The sequence below is a fragment of the Panthera uncia genome (genome assembly GCF_023721935.1).
Source record: "Panthera uncia isolate 11264 chromosome A1 unlocalized genomic scaffold, Puncia_PCG_1.0 HiC_scaffold_17, whole genome shotgun sequence".
NCBI lineage: Eukaryota > Metazoa > Chordata > Mammalia > Carnivora > Felidae > Panthera > Panthera uncia.
Genome location: NW_026057577.1, coordinates 83,372,633 through 83,390,496, shown reverse-complemented (window position 1 = coordinate 83,390,496; position 17,864 = coordinate 83,372,633).

The following is a 17,864-nucleotide window of genomic DNA, read 5'->3' as shown; positions in this document are numbered from 1 at the left end:
CCAGAAAAAAAATCATTATTCGTTACAATTTTCTGTTTTATAAAGTACACCATGTTGATAACACTATCCAAACAATTCCACTAAATAATGAAAATTAAAATGTTAATTGTTGATAGTCTCTAATCTGTCCAAAATGGTTTATCTGTTTGACTTATTGTGGCATTTTTTCTTGGAATTAACATGTCCATGAATGCTGAAAATGTTGTATTTCTTGATCTGGATGGTAGGTACATGAGTGTCTTCACTTTTCTTTTAAAAAATCACTACTTTAAGTATGTTTTGTGTGTGTGCTATACCTCAATAAATTGTTTAATACTTGCTGTAAAAATGTCTACAATAATACACTTGGAAAAAATATTCTCAGTTTATATCAAAGACTAAGGGTTAATTTTCCTAATTATATATAAACCTTCTAAAATAAAAAAAAAGGAGGGGCACCTGGGTGGCTCAGTGGGTTAAGCGGCTGACTTCTGCCCAGGTCATGACCTTACTGTTTGTGGGTGTGAGCCCTGGGTGGGGCTATGTACTGATAGTTTGGAGCCTGGAGCCTGCTTTGGATTCTGCATCTCTCTCTCCCTCTGCCCCCGCCTCCCCCATTCTCACTCTGTCTTTCTCTCTGTCTCTCAAAATTGAATAAACATTAAAAAAATAAAAAAAATAAAAAAATAAAATAAAATAAAATAAAATAAAAAAGGGAAAGATCCAAAACCCAAGGAGAAAGGTTGTGCAAAGGATATGAACTTAGTGTTCACAGAAAAAAAAAGAAATACAAGTGGATCTTAAACATATAAGATAATGTTAAATCTCATTTAGAACAAGAGAAATGCAAATAAGACTTTATTGAAACAGCACTTTGTGTTTACTAGCTTGTCAAAAGTCAGAAAAGGCTGGGGTGCCTGGGTGGATCAGTTGGTTAAGCATCCAAATTTGGCTCAGGTCATGATCTCACAGTTCGTGAGCTGGAGACCAGCTTCAGGCTCCACACTGACAGTGCAGAGCCTGCGTGGGATTCTCTCTCTCTCTCTCTCTCTCTCTGTCCCTTGTTCACGTGTGACTCTCAAAAAGGAAAGGAGGAAGGGAGGGAGAGAGTGAGGGAGAGAAAAAAGAGAGAGAGAGAGAGAGAGAGAGAGAGAAAGAAAGAAAGAGAAAGAAAGAAAGAAAGAAAGAAAGAAAGAAAGAAAAAAAAGAATTATCCTAAAAATGAAAAAAAAAAAAAAGGTTGATCACACTATGTGGTAACATCAAGGAGATCAACAGACATACTTCTCTACTGTAGAGAAATGCAAACTGGTAACATTTTCATAGAGGACAATTTGATGGTATCTGTCATATTTACAAATGGATTTTTTTGCCATAGCAACTCCACTTCTAAATATTTAACCTACAGTTATGTTTAAGCATGTGCAGAGTGACACATATACAAGAATATTAATGGCACCATTGCTTGCAAGAGCAGAAGATGGAAAGCAACCTAAACGTCTCTCAGTAGACTGGAGGCACAGTCACACAATGAAATATTCTCAACCCCAGAAAAGAATGGGAATGTTCTTTGTGAGTTGATATAGAAGGATCTCCAAGAACTACTGTGGGTAAAATAAAAACAAGTTGTGGATAGTGTGTACAGTACACTATCATTCACCCACGAGAGAGACAGTATATATTAATATTTTCATGTATATTCACAAAATATGCTTGGAAAGATATACAAGAAAGTCCCACCATTGCTCAGAGAGGGGAACTGGGTGGTTTGGGAACAGAAACTCAAGAAGGACATTCACTATATGGCCTTTTACATCTTCTGAACATTGAACTAAGTGAATGTATTGTTTCGAAAATACATTTTTTTATTTTAAACAAGGATACATTTTTTAAAATATGCCCATGAATTTCTTCCTTTAAGTGTTACTAAAATGCCTTAAAGATTGGAATAGATAAGAAGCACTATAGGTGCACAAACTGATCTCATCCTGTTTTAAAGGATCAGTGGGAGATGTAATTAATGTATGGGGCACAATTATGTGAAAATTCCAGAGATTCTGTTTTGTTTTGTACTTTATGCTGATTTTTAGAGACTGTTCACACTTCTAATGAGGTGTTTCTCATCAGTCAAATTACCAAAAGACTACTAAATAGGTAAAAATTGTGGTAGGGAATTATGTAGTCTCTTTCAATATTAGTTTCATTAGTCTAAGAAATCCCAGAAATCAATTAAAGAATGTAGATGCTCTAATTCAATATTCTAACTCAATCCTGTATTATTCTAATTTGAATTCTAATTGAATATTCTAGTTCAATCTTATATTTATTAAAATATTGCTTATCTTTCTGAAGAATGCCCTTTACAGAATGCCCTAAATAGAAGCCATAAAACACAAGAAAAGACAGTCTTGGCATTAAGACAACCAGCTTGCTGGGTTAGTGTCATGTCTTATTTTGTGTTCAGCAGGCATCTAACACTCTGAAAATAATCAAACCTGGTTTTGGAAGTTAATTATCAAATGGTGGGGCTATACAGTCAATCTGAGCGACTGTGCCAACATCATTTATTAAAGTAGTTAGAAAAAAATCAAAGCACATGTTGCAATGGCCTTGACTGCTCTACGGTGGTAAGATGAATGCTTAGGAAAATTATTTAAATTTTTCATACCATTAGGGTAGAGAGATCATTTTATAGTGATTATATTTGGTTTTCTACATGGAAAAAAAAAACTAAACAGATAATTATCAGTTGGTGTTCCTGCTGTCGAAGACAAGGCATTTATTGAAGGCCTCTCTGCACCAGGCACTTAAGCTTGGCTGAGTAATTTTTATAGCTACATGAGGTAGGTTTAGTTATCTACCTTTTGAGACAAGGAAGCAAAGACACAGAGATTGTACATTTAGGAGTGATGGACCTAGCATTAAAACCAATCTCTGGCCAACAGGATGGACCAATCTTCTTCTACCACAGTACTTTTACGTAAAAACTACTTACTGCCCATATTTCAATTTTGCCAGCTGACCTGTATAGCACTTTCCCCTTCTCTAGCACAGGACTGAGTCTAGAGCTGGGAAACTGCATGTAATCACCATGCCTCTTTAGCCTCTTTTAATCTAAAACATCTCCACAGCCTTTCTCTCTTTTACAACATTGACATTTTTATTTATTTTTAAAAATTTTAAATGTTTATTTATTTTTGAGATGGAGAGACACAGGGTGTGAGCAGGGGAGGGGCAGAGAGAGAGGGAGAAACAGAATCCGAAGCAGGATCCAGGCTCCAAGCTGTCAGCACAGAGCCTGATGCAGGGCTCAAACTCACAAACCATGAGATCATGACCCGAGCTGATATTGGACTTAATCGGCTGAGCCACCCAGGCACCCCAACAGCATTGGCATATTTAAAGAATACTGTTGCTCTGTATACTTTTCTTTTTACATAGAAAGTTTCTCTTTCTGTGTTTGTCTGATGTTCCCTACTGATTAGATTAAGGTTTTGTACTCTTGGGTGGAGTATATCATTGGGATGCACACAGTGTGCATCTGTCCCTCACTGATGATCTTAATTTGATCACCTGGTCAAGGTGTTGTCCAATTTTCCCACTCTGTAATTACTGGATGTTTTCCTCAGTTGCAACCAATAAGTGGTCTGTGGGGGAGATACTTTAAGACTATGCAAATATCCTGCTTTTCACTAAACTTTCCTCCTAAGTTTAACATGCATTGATGATTCTTATATGATTTAGTCTTTACCATTATGGTTGCAAGTGATAATTTCCTAAATCCAACATTCAGTCTACATTTACCAGTAAGGCCCAGTCATTCTACTTGAAGTAAGAGAAGTCATCTATCTATCTACCTACCTATCAATCATCAGTAAGAATTCATAAGTTCATATTTTTTCAATCATTGATGACTTATTTTACTTAATTAATTAGATGTTCAAATGGTCACAGATTTGGTGGTAGATCCTTGTGACATTTCCCTATCATGTGTTTTAGTATTTCTTTACTTTCTGGAGTAACAAAAGATGTTCTTGTATCATCTTGTACCTACTTGCTCCAATTCCAGAATCAGCTATTTATCTAAGAAGCTCTAGTTGTTTTTATTGACAATAATGTTAGAGACCAAAATCTGGATGCTAGGTATGCTGACTGCTACCGGCATGCCTTTACTTCTTAGCTCCTTCAGTGGACAGAGCTAGGAAATACATGTATGTGTATTCACATATACATACACATACATACAAACAAATAGACATACAGATATATACACATATTTTATGCTACCCAGCTTCCAAGATGGCCCCCAACAATCCCTGTCTCTAAGTTTCATGAGAAGTTTGGTCTGAGTGACCAACAGGACATGGCAGAATTGATGATATGTCACTTCTGAGATCAGGTTATTAAAGACACTGTGGCTTCCATTTTGATTTTCCTCTCTCCCTCTCCCTCTCTTTACTGTCTCTGAGAAAAGTCTGATGCCCTGTAAGCAGCCTATGGAGAAGCCCACAGAATGCACAACTGAAGCTTTCTGCCAACAACCCTATGAGTAGGCCTGGAAGTGGATCCCCTAGCCTTAATCAGCCTTGAAGATGACTGCAGCCTCATGAGAGACAATGAGTCAGAACCACCCAGGTAAGTTATTCCTGCATTCCTAACCCACAGAAACTATAAACAATGATTGTTGTCTTAAGCTGCTAAACTTTAGGATAGTTGTAGGGCTATAGATTAATATATGCATACACACATACACACTTTAGAAATCATGAGTATATACTGGTATTTCCAATTCCAATCCCTTCTCACATTCCACAGTTGTGCATCCCTTCTTCCTCATCAAGAACTCTTGCTTCTGCAATCCCTATCAAAATAACACCAGCGTTATTCACAGAGCTAGAACAAACAATCCTAAAATTTGTATAGAACCACAAAAGACCCTGAATAGCCAAAGCAATCTTGAAAAAGAAAACCAAAGCAGGAGGCATCATAATCCTGGACTTCAAGCTGTATTACAAAGCTGTAATCATAAACACAGTATGGCACTGGTGCAAAAACAGACACTCAAATCAATGGAAGGAATAGAAAACCCAGAAATGGATCCACAAACGTTTGGCCAACTGATCTTTGACAAAGCAGGAAAGAATATCCAATGGAATAAAGACAGTCTCTTCAGCAAATGGTGCTGGGAAAACTGGACAGCAACATTCAGAAAAACAAACCTGGACAACTTTCTTACAACCTACACAAAATAAACTCAAAATGGATGAAACACCTAAATGTGAGACAGGAAGCCATCAAAATCCTCAAGGAGAAAGCAGGCAAAAACCTTTTGAACCTCAGCTGCAGTAATTTCTTACTCAACACGTCCCCAGAGGCAAGGGAAACAAAAGCAAAAATGAACTATTGGGACCTCATCAAAATAAAAAGCTTCCACACAGCGAAGGAAACAATTAGCAAAACTAGAAGGCCACAGACAGAATGGGAGAAGATACTTGCAAATGACATATCAGATAAAGGATTACTATCCCAAATCTATAAAGAACTTATCAAACTCAATACCCAAAAAACAAATAATCCAGTGAAGAAATGGGCAAAAGACATGAATAGACACTTCTCCAAAGAAGACATCCAGATGGCCAACAGACACATGAAAAGATGCTCAACATCAGTCATCATCAGGGAAATATAAATCAAAACCACAATGAGATACCACCTTACACCTGTCAGAGTGGCTAACATTAGCAACTCAGGAAACAACAGATGTTGGTGAGGATGCAGAGAAAGAGGAACTCTTTTGTACTGCTGGTGGGAATGCAAACTGGTGGAGCCACTCTGGAAAAACAACATGCAGTTTCCTCAAAAAATTAAAAATAGAACTACCCTACAACTCAGCAACTGCATTACTAGGTATTTATCCTTGGGATACAGGCATGCTGTTTCGAAGGGGCACATGAACCCCCATGTTTATAGCAGCACTATCAACAATAGCCAAAGTATGGAAAGAGCCCAAATGTCCATCGACAGATGAATGGACAAATATATATATACATACACGCACGCGCACACACACACACACACACACACACAATGGAGTATTACTCAGCAATCAAAAAGAATGAAATCTTGCCATTTGCAACTATGTGGATGGAACTAGAGGGTATTATGCTAAGCAAAATTAGTCAGAGAAAGACAAATATATGACTTCACTCATATCATGACTTCAAGATACAAAACAGATGAACATAAGGGAAGGGAAGCAAAAATAATACAAAAACAGGGAGGGGCACAAAACATAAGAGACTCTTAGATATAGGGAACAAATAGAGGGTTGCTGGAGGGATTGTGGGAGGGGGGATGGGCTAAATGGGTAAGGGGCATTAAGGAATCTACTCCTGAAACCATTGTTGCACTATATGCTAACTAACTTGGATGTAAATTAAAAAATAAAAAATTAAAAAATTAAAAAAAGAACTCTTGTTTCCAACATCAACATATTTACTTATTAGCTTAATCCTATTAGGCATCCAAAGTCCTCTCAGAACTTTTTGCCACACCATGACATAAATACACCTACTTAAAAGTGATCATAGGGGTGCCTGGCTGGCTCTGTCAGAAGAACACGTGACTCCTGATTTTGCGGTTGTGAGTTGAGCCCCATGTTGGGTGTAAACATTCATTACTTAAAAATAAAAAGTCTTAAAAAAAGAAGTGATCATGGCCTGTTTGCAATTCTTCCCCTTTTCCAGCCTTTCCCTACTCCAAACTGAGGGTATACAGGGAAAGTCCATGTGCATAAGTTATTTGTATCACTTCTTTTTTGATTTCTTTGTTTTCTCTTCCTGAGTATGGTTCTGGTATTTATTTGAGGTAAAATCAGAATAAGTTCTTTCAGTTTTAAGGTTTTGTCCCTGTTCTCATACTTATTGATTTAGTTTTACTTTTGAATATATAAGATATTAACATGCCTTGGAAAGCCAAAACTATATAAAAAGTTACACTCAGAGAAGTATTACTCTCACATGTATCCTTTCCACACTATGCCCCCACACCCACACCTTATGGGTCACCATTAAAAAAAATTGGTTTCTTGTTTATCATTTCTGATCTTTTTTACTTTGTAACAAGATGCAAGTATGATTTTTTATTGTCTTTTCTTTTGCACATACCTATATAATTTCATAGAGATGGTTCTCATTCTTTTTACAGTTGTATAGTGCCCCCATTTTATGTACCATAGTTTATGTTGGAATATTTAGGCAGTTTCCAATATTGTGTAATTATAAATAATGCTGAAGTAAATAACCTATGCATACATATTTTTATTTATTTATTTTTATTTTTTAATTTAAATATAATTTATTGTCAAGTTAGCTAACATATAGGGTATATAGTGTGTGTGCTTTTGGCTTCAGGAGTAGATTCTCATGATTCATTGCTTACATACAACACCCAGTGCTTATCCCAACAAGTGCCCTCCTCAATGCCCATCACCCATTTTCCCCTCTCTCCCACCACCCCACCCCCATCAATCCTCAGCTTGTTCTCTGTATTTAAGAGTCTCTTATGGTTTGCCTCCCTCTCTGAAACTATTTTTTTCTCCTTCCCTTCCCTCATAGTCTTCTGTTAAGTTTCTCAAATTCCACGAGTGAAAACATAGCCTTTTCTGACTGACTTATATCACTTAGCATAATACTCTCCAGTTCCATCCACATTTTTGCAAATGACAAGATTTCATTTCTCATTGCTAAGTACTATTTCATTGTATATATAAACCACATCTTCTTTATCCATTCATCAGTTGATGGACATTTGGGCTCTTCCCATAATTTGGCTATTGTTGAAAGTGCTGCTATAAACATTGGGGTACATGTGCCCCTGTGAATCAGCACTTCTGTATCCTTTGGATAAATTCCTACTAGTGCTATTCCTCAGTTGTAGAGCAATTCTATTTTTAATTTTTTGAGGAATCTCCACACTGTTTTCCAGAGTGCCTGCACCAGTTTGCATTCCCACCAACAGTGCTAGAGGGTTCCTGTTTCTCCACATCCTTACCAACATCTGTTGTTTCCTGAGTTGTTAATGTTGTAGTGACACCTGTCACTGCGACAGGTGTGAGGTGGTATCTCAATGTGGTTTTGATTTGTATTTCCCTGATGATGACTGATGTTGAGAATATTTTTATGTGTCTGTTGGCCATCTGGATGTCTTCTTTGGAAAAGTGTCTTTTCATTTATTTTGCCCATTTCGTCACTGGAATTTGTTTTTCAGGAGTTGAGTTTGGGAAGTTCTTTATAGATTTGGGATAGTAATCCTTTATTTGATATGTCATTTGCAAGTATCTTCTCCCATTCTGTCTATTGCCTTTTAGTTTTGTTGATTGTTTCCTCTGCTGTGCAGAAGCTTTTTATCTTGATGAGGTCCCAAAAGTTCATTTTTGCTTTTGCTTCCCTTACCTCTGGAATTGTGTTGAGTAAGAAGTTGCTGCAGCTGAGGTCAAAGTGGTTGTTGCCTATTATCTCCTCTATGGTTTTGATGGTTTCCTGTCTCACATTCAGGTGTTTCACCCATTTTGAGTTTGTTTTTGTGTAGCATTTAAGAAAGTGGTCCAGTTTCATTTTTCTGCATGTTGCTATCCAATTTTCCCAGCACCATTTGCTAAAGAGAATGTCTTTTTTCCATTGGATATTCTTTCCTGCTTTGTCAAAGATTAGTTGGCCATACATTTGTGGGTCCAATTCTTGGTTCTCTATTCTATTCCACTGGTCTATGTGTCTGTTTTTGTGCCAGTACCATACCGTCTTGATGATTACAGCTTTGTAGTAGAGGCAAAAGTCCAGGATTGTGATGCCTTCTGCTTTGGTTTTCTTTTTCAGGATTTCTTTGGCTATTCAGGGTCTTTTGTGGTTCCATACAAATTTTAGGGTAGTTTGTTCTAGTTCTGAGAAGAATGGCAGTGCAATCTTGATTGGGATTGCATTGAATGTATAGACTGCTTTGGGTAGTATTGACATTTTAACAATATTTGTTCTTCCAATCCATGAGCATGGTATGTTTTTCCATTCCTTTGTGTCTTCTTCAATTGCTTTCATAAGTTTTCTATAGTTTTCAGCATAGAGATTTTTTACATCTTTAGTTAGATTTATTCCTAGGTATTTTATGGTTCTTGGTGCAATTGTAAATGGGATCGGTTTCTCAATTTCTTTTCCTGTTGCTTCATTATTGGTGTATAGAAATGCAACTGATTTCTGTACATTAATTTTATAGCCTATGACTGTAGCTGAATTCATGTATCAGTTCCAGCAGCTTTTGGGTGCAGTCTTTCAGGTTTTCTTTTTCTTTTTCTTTTTTTAACGTTTTATTTATTTTTTGAGACAGGGAGAGACAGAGCATGAACAGGGGAGGGTCAGAGAGAGGGAGACACAGAATCTGAAACAGGCTCCAGGCTCTGAGCTGTCAGCACAGAGCCCGACGCGGGGCTCGAACTCAAGGACCTCGAGATCGTGACCTGAGCTGAAGTCAGCAGCTTAACCGACTGAGCCATCCAGGCGCCCCAGTCTTTTAGGTTTTCCATGTAGAGTATCATGTTATCTGCAAAAAGTGAAAGTTTAACTTCTTTGCCAATTTGGATGTCTTTTTATTTCATTTTGTTGTCTGACTGCTAAGACTAGGACTTCCAACAGTATGTTAAACAACAGTGGTGACAGTGGACATCCCTGTCATGTTCCTGATCTCAGGGGGAAAGCTCTCAGTTTTTTCTCATTGAGGATGATATTAAATGTGGGCTTTTCATATATGGCTTTAATGATATTAAGGTATGTTCCTTCTATCCCAACTTTCTTGAGGGTTTTCATTAATAAAGTATGCTATATTTTGTCAAATGCTTTTTCTGATCTATTGACAGGATCATATGGTTCTTATCCTTTCTTCTATTAATGTGATGTATCACACTGATTAATTTGTGAATATTGAACCAGCCCTGCATCCCAGGAATGAATCCCACTTGATCATGGTGAATAATTCTTTTAATATACTGTTGAAGTCGATTTGCCAGTATCTTGTTGAGAATTTGTGCATCCATGTTCATCAGGGATATTGGCCTGTAATTCTTTTTTGTGGGATCTCTGTCTTGTTTAGGAATCAAGGTAATGCTGGCTTCATAGAATGAGTCTGAAGCTTTCCCTCCATCTCTATTTTCTGGAATAGCTTGAGAAGGATAGGTACTTACTCTGCTTTAAATGTCTGGTAGAATTCCCCTGGAAAGCCATCTGGCCCAGGACCCTTATTTGTTGGGAGATTTTTGATAACTGATTCAATTTCTTCGCTGGTTATGGGTCTATTCAAATTTTTTATTTCTTGCCATTTGAGTTTTGGTAGTGTGTGGGTGTCTAGGAATTTGTCCCATTCTACCAGGTTGTCCAGTTGTTGGCATATAATTTTTCGTAGTATTCTCTAATACTTGTTTGTATTTCTGTGGTGTTGGTTGTGATCTTTCCTCTTTCATTCGTGATTTTATCTATTTGGGTTCTCTCTCTTTTCTCTTTAAGAAGTCTGGTTAGGGGTTTATCATTTTTGGTTATTCTTTCAAAAAACGAGCTCTTATATTCATTAATCTCTTTTACTGTTTTTTTTTTAATTCTATAGTGTTTATTTCTGTTCTAATCCTTATTATTTCTCTTCTCCTGCTGGCTTTGGGGTTTCTTGCTGCTCTGCTTCTACTTTCTTTAGGTGTGAGGTTAGGTTTTGTATTTGGGATTTTTTTGTTTCTTGAGATAGGCCTGGATTGCAAAGTATTTTCCTCTTAGGACTGCCTTTGTTGCATCCCAAAGGATCTGGACTGTCATATTTTCATTTTCATTTGCTCTCAAATATTTTTTAATTTTCCTTTTGTTTAATTGCCTGGTTGACCCATTCATTCTTTAGTAGGATGTCCTTTAACCTCCATGCATTTGGAGGCTTTCCAAATATTTTCTTGTGGTTGATTTCAAGTTTCATAGTGTTGTGATCTGAAAATTATGCATACACATTTTTAAATTGTTGGAGGTGTATCTTTAGGAGAGATTCCTAGAAGTGAGATTTCTAGTCCAAGGATAAATGAATGCGTAATTTTGTTTGACATTGCCAAACTCACTTCCATTTTGAATTCCAATCAGAAATATGTGAAAGTGCCTATTTTCCCACAGACTTATCAACAGAAAGTATCATCCAACTTTTGAATTTTAGTCATTCTGTTGAGAAATGCTGTCTCAGTGTAGCTTTATTTTGTATTTATCTGATTATGAGTGATGTTGAACATCTTTATAAATATTAAAGAGCCAGTTTTATATCTATCTTTATGAATTGTCTGTTTACTTTTTTTTAAATTTTTTAAGTGTTTATTTTTGAGAGAGAGAGAGAGACAGAGTGTGAGCTGGGGAAGAGGCAAAGAGAGGGAGACACAGAATCCAAAGCAGGCTCCAGACTCTGATCTGCCAGCACAGAGTCTAACACAGGGCTTGAACTCACAAGCCTTGAGATCATGACCTGAGCCGAAGTCTGATGCCTAACTGACTGAGCCACCCAGACACCCCATGAATTGTCTGTTTACTTCTTTTGCTCAATTTTATCTATCAAGCCCTTTTTTTCTTAATTTTTAAAATTTCTTTATATATTAAGGATATTAGCCCTTCACCTGTGGTATATATTGCAATTTTTTCCCCACAATTTGATAACTGTCTTTTGAATTTGCTTATAGTGTGTTTTGCCATGCAGTTTTTAAATTTTATGTCATCCAGTCTATCAATGTTTTCTTTTTATTGCCTCTGGACTTAAATTCCACTTAACTCAACTTTTCTCCACAGAGCAATTCACCTTTGTTTCAATACCTGTATTATTTTTTTACATTTACATCTCTGATCTATTTTTTTTTTATTTATTTTTGAAGGAGAGAGAGACAGCATGAGTGGGGGAGGAGCAGAGAGAGAGGGAGACACAGAATTTGAAGCAGGCTCCAGGCTCTAAGCTGTCAGCACACAGCCTGATGCAGGACTCGAACTCACGAACTATGAGATCATGACCTGAGCCAAAGTCGGACGCTTAATTGACTGAGACACCCAGGCACCCCAGATCTCTGATCTATTTAAAAGTTTATATATATATATGTTTGACTCAGTGATCTGAGATACCACCTTAATCATATACTATTATTTTTATATATTTGGTTCTATTTCTGGACTTTTTATCTACCCCATTGATCTCTTTATCCTTGCACCAATACCACACTGTTTTGATTATAAAAGCTTTTGGAGTATGTTTTAATTGCTGGTAGTGCTTGTCCCCTCTCAGAAATGTTACTTTTCAGTATTTTCCAAACTATTCTTTTGTGTTCATTTTTCCACATAAATCTTGCAACAAACTTATTTGGCTTCACTTAAAAAAAAACTTGCTGGATCATGATGGGCTCTGTGCTGACAGCATGGAGCTTGCTTGGGATTATCTCTCTCTACTTCTCACTCTTCCCCTTCCATGCACATTCTCTCTCTCTCTCTCTCTCTCTCTGTCTCAAAATAAATAAATAAACTTAAAAAAACTTGCTGGAATTTCTGTTGGGGTAATACAACACATATATATTAATTTAGTGGAGAACTGATATCTTGATAATGTTTAGAAGTTCTAACCAAGAACAAGGGATTTTTTTTTAATGTTCACATCTACTTTTTGTTTCTCAGCAGTGTTTTCTAATCTTTTTCATATAAGTTGCAGTAGGCATAAAAATGGCCTCCCAAAGATGCCTACATCCTAATCTTCAGAACTTGTGAAGATTTTACATTAAATGACAAAAGGAGAATTAAGATAGCAGATGAAATTAAGGTTACTAATCAGCTGATCTTAAAATAGGGAGATTATCCTCAATTATCTGGATGGGCACAACATAATCACACCAGAGGGCGAAAGAGAGAGGGAGGGAGGGAAAGAAAGAGGGAGAGATTCTGAAGTGCACAAATGTGGACGGGAGAGGCAGAAGGGTCAATGTCAGAGTGACATGGTATGAGAAAGAATCAACCAATGGCTGGCTTTGAAGGTGGAAGGTGGCTATGAGCCAAAAGGTATGCAAGCAGCATCAAAAACTTAAAAAAGGCAAGAACCATTCTCCCAAAGCCTCTCCAGAAATCAATTCAGCTCTGTAGATACCTTGATTATAGTCCATTTCTCACTGTTTTGGACTCTGAACTTACAGATCTGTGAAATAATAAATATGTAATTCTTACACCACTTAATTTATTGTAATTTGCCACGGCAGCAATAGGAAACTAATACATAAGTTCTTAACATTTCTTGTTAGGTTTACTCCTAAATATTTTCTATTTTTTGCTATTATTGTGGATAGGGCTTTTCTGATTTATCTTGTAACTAGTTCTTATGCCTGTTTATAAGTTCTATTTATTTTTGCATGTTAATTGTATATGTCACTTCCTTTCCATGCTCTTTGTTGGTTTCATCATGAATCTCAAGAATTTTTCAGGTATACTACCATGTAACCTGAAATCAGAGATAGTTCTCTTTTTCTTTTTGTACTTATACCTCTAATTGTTTTCTCCGGTCTAATTATATTGGCTAATGCCTCCAGAATAATGCTAAATAGTGCAGTGTTATACACAGAATGTTTGTGTCCCTCTAAAATTCGCATGTTGAAACTCTAAACCCCAAATATAATGACATTTGGAGATGGGGCTTTAGGAAGGTAATTAGAATTAAATGAGGTCATGAGAGTGGACCCCCCCATGAATGGGATTAGTGCCCTTATGAGAATCATGACTCATAATGTTGAGCCTTTGAAAAGTAAATATGTAGTCAAAACAAACTCTTGTTTAAAAACTCAGGATGGGGGCACCTGGTTGGCTCAGTCAGAAGAACATCTGACTCTTGATCTTGGGGTCAAGAGTCTGAGCCCACTTTGGGTGTAGAGATTACTTAAATAAATAAAACTTCAAAAAATAAAATAAGTAGTACATAAATATAAATAAATAAAAATAAAAACTCAGGATTTTTAATCTCTCAGATCCTCATCTTAAGTCACTATGTTCTCTTTTTACCTTTTTACATCCTTTTTGTCTTTTTATCTTACAGTAAAATTGAACTTTTATTCATTTGGTATATAGTTCTATGGCTACTAACTTATGGATAGATTTGGGTAACCACCATCATTATCAGAATATAGAGCAGTTTCATCACCCAAAAAACTCTTTGATGCTAACCCTTTATAGTCATTACTTTCTTTTTATTTATTTATTTATTTATTTTTTAAAGTAATCTCTATGTTCAATGTGGGACTCAAACTCTTGAGCCTAAGATCAAGAGTCACTTGCTATTCTTGACTGAGCCAGCCAGGCACCCAATTACTTTCTTTTTAAATGAAATAAATATCTACATAAAGATTCAATTTTTTAGCCTATACCTTAATTTACAAATATGTATCCTTTTCATTATTCCTTCATAGATAATATATCAGTGTTCTATTGCTACATAACAAAATACCACAAAAATTAATAATTTGAAGCAATAGCCTTTTATTATCTCAGTTTCTTTGGAGCTGGACTTTGGGTACGAATTACCTACATTTTCTACTCAGGGTCTCACCAGAATGAAATTAAGATGTCAGCAAGAGAGGGGTCTCATGTAATGTCTGGGTCCTCTTCCCAACGTCATTCAGGTTGATAGCAGAATTAAGTTCCTTGCAGTTGTGGGATCAAAGACCTCAGCTACTAGAAGACCACCTTTCACTATGGGCAGTTGACAACATGACTGTTTTCTTCTTCCTTGAGATTAACAACAAGGAATCTGCTGTTGCTTCTTGTCTCTTTCAGGGCCCACTTGACTAGGTCTGGCCCACCTATGATAATCTCCCTTTTGATTAAGTCACAGTCAAACTTTAAGGAACTTAATTGCATCTATAATATCTCTTTTGCCAGATAACATAATCACAACAGTGACATCCATCATTTTTACAGGTTCAGACCACACTCAAGAGAGAAAATTATACAGAGTTTGCTCACCAGGGTGTAGGAATCTTAAGGTCATCTTAGAATTCTACCATAGATACCACAGATATATATATATATATATATATATTTTTTTTTTTTAACTTAAAATACTCTATTTTTCTGTCGTTGTAGTACACTGAAGTGACTACAGAAGCTGGGCAGGTGACATAAATGAGTAACCTGTTATGATGTTTCAAAGGGACACATGCACCCCAATGTTTATAGCAGCACTATCAACAATAGCCAAATATGGAAGGAGCCCAAATGTCCATCAATGGATAAATGGATAATGAAGATGTGGTATATATATACAACGGAGTATTACTCGGCAATCAAAAAGAATGAAATCTTGCCATTTGCAACTACATGGATGGAACTAGAGGGTATTATGCTAAGCAAAATTAGTCAGAGAAAGACAAATATCATATGACTTCATTCACATGAGGACTTTAAGAGACAAAACAGATGAACATAATGGAAGGGAAGCAAAAATAATTTAAAAACAGGGAGGGGCATGAAACATAAGAGAATCTTAAATATGGAGAAAAAACAGAGGGTTACTGGAGGGGTTGTGGGAGGGGAGATGGACTAAATGGGTAACGGGCATTAACGAATCTACTCCTGAAATCATTGTTGCAATATATGATAACTTGAATGTAAATTTAAAAAAATAAATTAAAAAAAAAACGAGTAACCTGTTGTGACAAATGATACAGCCATGCTCTGCTGAGCTGGGAGTGGGAAGGGAGGGAGTAGGTAGCTATTTACTCCTAAGCAAATGTCAGTCAAGCACATAGATAACTACTGCCAGATCACCTTTTTCAAGAGATGTCACAAATTTGAATTTGTACACATGATCTGCCATTTTAAAAAATTTAGGACACTAGATCAAATTTTAAAAGAAATATTGTGTGGGATGAACAACTCCTAATTAGGAATGCATTCAGACTATTAGTTTATAGAACTATGTTATAGTGACTTCATGATCATATAAGTAAAATAACTGAGGTTAAGAGACCTGCCCAAACATCACTAAAGTACTTAATGTCAGGGTTTAAATTAGAACTCAATTCTTGTGGGCCCTAGCACTCCCTTTATCTTAAGTAATCATTGAACTTGTTCCACTGTTATGTATTCAAATAACCCACTTGAAATTCACAGTGCTTTGAAGAGGCTGATCACTTCTCAAGACATTCACCTTTCAAACTAAACATTTCTAATAATTTTCCTTTCCTTTTATCTCAAAATCAAATACCAAAAGGCAGATTTTTATTCATGGTTCCTCTATTAAGACAAGGTATAATTTATCAAGTATTTGTAACACTTTGAGTATTGCTTTTGGAAAAAACATCTGCCAAGAGATAAATGATGTGATATCTGGATAAACAGTTGCCTGCAACTTGAGAAGCAAAGATTCTTCTCAATTAATTTATATCACATTAGACATTTGTGTCAAGTGGGTGCTTCATGGAATTTGACATCAGGACAAATATTATTAATAATAAATCTATCTTTCAGGTATATTGTAAAGTATAATTAGCTACTATCTGAAGAGTACTTTGTATGCAGAAATTGCTTTATAAATCCCAGGTATGATTTCTCATTAATAACCTTGAATGCATTTGACATTAGTCAAATGTGAATTAATTTGACATGAAAATTGCCTATGACCCATGAGTGGTTATAAATGATATAATTATACAATACAGTATTATTAACTACCATTGCCATGCTGTAAACATGCTAAAAGAGTAAATCTTAAAAGTTCTTATCACAGGAAAAAACAAATCTGTAATGACATACAGTGATGGATATTAACTAGACTTATTGTGGTGATCATTTCATAATATATACAAATATCGAATTATTATGTTGTATCTCTGAAACTAATATAATGTTGTGCATCAATTATACCTCAATAAAAAATTTTAAAAATAAATGACATATTGTGAAACTCAATAATTCTAACCAAGTAAGAAAGAATAAATAGTGGAAATAAAATATAAGTTTTTGGGAAATAGCTAAACACTATACCAAAAACAATTTTGAAAACTCAAGGAAAATTGTTGCACAGAACAATAAAAAAAAATTGTGGGGGGAAACAGTAAGATTTAGCTATTTGACTATTACTTTTGATTAAAATGAGATTCTCTTCTTTTTTAGAATTAATCATTTGACTTCATGTGAAAACCCCAAAGGAATCAAAGACTCATAAAAACATCCCAGGTATTACAGACAGGCATTTTTTATTACTGGGCTGAAGAAGAGCTCCTTTCTGAACCATTGCCCAGTAGCTATGAATTGAAATTACTGCTGTTAGAATTTATATGACTCAATAATAAAAAGATAAATAAGCCAATTTAAAAATGGGCAAAAGATCTACATAGACATTTCTCCAAAGAAGACATACAAGTGGCCAATAAGCACATGAAAAGATGATCAATATCATTAAGTCATTAAGGAAATGCAAAAATTTTTCAATTTTTTTTAAGTAATCTCTACAACCCAACGTGGGGTTTAACCCACAATCTCACTATCAAGAGCTGCATGCTTCACTGAGTGAGCCAGCCAGGTGCCCCCAAGGAAATGCAAATTTATATCACAATGAGATACCCACTAGGATGGCTAGAATCAAATCATCAGGTAAGAACAAGTGTTGGCCAGATATGGAGAAATTGAAACCTTCATACACTGCTGGTGGGAATGTAAAGTGATGTAGCCACTTTGGAAAATAGTCTGATGTTTTTCCCAAAAGTTAGAGATAGAACACACTTCATACCTACTAGGATGGCTATAATTTTTTAAATGATAATAACAGGTGTGGGTGAGGGGTAATCATAAATCACAGACAGGAATATAAAATGGTAC